Source organism: Hydra viridissima, unplaced genomic scaffold (assembly GCF_058129835.1).
Source record: "Hydra viridissima isolate aposymbiotic clone 2 unplaced genomic scaffold, HvirCarnegie_v1 scaffold_14, whole genome shotgun sequence".
NCBI lineage: Eukaryota > Metazoa > Cnidaria > Hydrozoa > Anthoathecata > Hydridae > Hydra > Hydra viridissima.
Genome location: NW_028324313.1, coordinates 10314576 through 10317075, shown reverse-complemented (window position 1 = coordinate 10317075; position 2500 = coordinate 10314576).

Here is a 2500-nt window from a genome sequence, read left to right as displayed (position 1 = left end):
TTGAATGGATTATTGCACATGTTATGAATTCCAAGCTAACTTCTCATCTAGTAGAGGTGCTTTGCGATAGCGAAGAGGAATAATATTTACGATTTTCGTAGTATTTGTGTTGTTGGGCAGAATATTGCATGACGATTGGCAGAGCGAAAAGAAGAAAAGAAGCATAACCTCCGTAAGACGAAAACTCCATAAGAAAGTTAGAAAAAGCGTAAGGGAGAAACATTCGAGTTGATATGAAAGTAGCTACAAAAAGTTGGAAGAAGAGGAGTCAGGATTTAGGGTTAGGGTTAGGGCTAGGGTTAGGGTTAGGGTTAGAATAACGGCATTACATTGATAAAGCCAAACTATAAAGGAGCCAAACTATAAAGGAGCTGGAAAAAGAAGGAAATGCATAGAAGAAAACAATCAGCAGGGAGCTAAGAATTTCAGCTCTCTTTTAATAGACCTATTTAACCTTACCTACTCTAAGCTAAGTTAAAGAATGTTTCGTTTCTAAGAATGAGACAGTGTTTAGTTAGTTTTGAGTGAGGTAATGCTGGGTAGATGTTGTGGCTGTACAGTTATGCATCCCTGTGATGTAACAAAAGGAAGCTCATCTTAGCAGCAAGTTTCAACCAATCAATGAGTAAGTCGTATTCGTTTGTCTTTTGAGAGAGCTTTTTAAATGCAAACACCTCCTTTTGTTTTTTGTTTTGTTTTGCAATGATGATGTTATTTTCTGATTGATTTCGAAGACAGTTTCCTAGGAAGACCTTTTGAATTTGCATTTTTTTCTCCGTCTGCTGCTGCTGCTGCTGCTGCTGCTGCTGCTGCTGACAATGATGGTGATGGTGATGCTGCAAGTCGTTTGGACTAACAGCTTCGTGTTGTCTAAATGATGTGACCTTTTTAAAGTGACTTAGGCTCTTTTTTAAATATGATATAGCGTTAGGGTTAGGGTTAGGGTTAGGGTTGCGTTTAAAGTGGCAAAATTTTAAAAATATGATTTGTTGTATTTCTAAAGTTGCTCTACTTCACAATGTCAATTTGGATCCATTTAAACGTTTTTTGTTTCTTTAAATCAAATAAGCTTTTGGTTTTGTTTTGCAGACAACTCTTAATCGATTTTCATCTTAGAAATGAAGTTTTTGTTTCTAAAAGCGAACTAGCTTCTTTCTAAAGCAACACTTTTGAAAGTGAGCTAGCTGTTTTCTGATGCGAATAATCTTTTTAAAAGACTTTGTTCCAGTGAGCTGGACATCTCTGGTGAGACTTTTAAACTGGCTTTAAACCCTTTTAAAATGGTTTGCAGTTGGTTTTACATTCTAAAGCGACTTAGCCTTTTGTTTTGGTTTTGGTGAGCAGAGAACTCTTAACCGCCTTGATGTTCTTTTTACAAATGAAGTTATCTTTTTTAAAAGTGACCTAGCTTTTTCTTCTTAAGCAGCTTTGCATTTTTTGAGAGTGATGTAAACTTTTTATTTATTTGGAAATAGCAAAAGTGAAATAGCACTTTTCAAACATGAATAGTCTTTTTAAAAGACTTTGATCATGCAGTGAGTGAGTGAGTGAGTGAGTGAGTGAGTGAGTGAGTGAGTGAGCTAGACATTTAAGAGACTTTTAAAGTGGCTTAAGCCCTTTTAAAGTGATATGAAGCTTCTTGAATGTGACTTATTATATATTTTAAAGCGACTTAATGTGTTTCTTTAAATGTGACTTAAAATTGTTGGTTAAGTCACATCTACCATTCTTAAAATGAAAACTTGTATTTCTTTTTTAAAGAGACCTTTTGCTTCTTAATTAAAGACTTCTTTTTTTTCTAAAAGGGACTGCAGTTTTTGAAAGTGACCGAGCCTTTGAAAAAAATAAAAAGTAGGCATTTTTCACTGTGCATCTTTTTAAAATGGATTCAGCGTCTTCTGTAATGAAAACTTCTGTCTTGCAAACAAACAAATGTTTTTGAAATTCATTTTGTAGTGTGGTATGGAATTTCTGAAATAGATGTGTAGTATTTTTTAAATAGCAGTGAAGTATTTTGTAAAGTCTTCTTTTAATAAGTGGTTTACACTTTTTAAACGTTTTTGAAAATGAATTTGCTTTTTTAAATGATTTTTGCATTTATGTTCAAGAGACAGAGGGTTTTATTTTTTTTTAAGGATACTTTTTTTTAAGGATACTTAGGCAGGTGGGTATTTCTTTAACCATTTCATGTGCTGGGTTGTTGTATAACAATAAATCAAGCTAAGCTTCCCCAATTCAAATGGTGCATTCTAACCGATTGAAAACAATATTGTTTTATAAATGAGAGTTGAAAAAGGCTGTAGAAAAAGTCTAATTTAACATTTCATAGTTCCACTGTCATTTTGTAGATGTTTTTTTATGAGTTATGTTAGTTACAGAAAAATAATTGGTGCATGAAAGGGTTAAGCGGTTGGGTGTTTTCATAACCGACCGAGGACTTCCTAAGCAGCCGCGTAACTCATTAATCGGCGGGGTATTTGTTAACCGTTAGGGTTAGGGT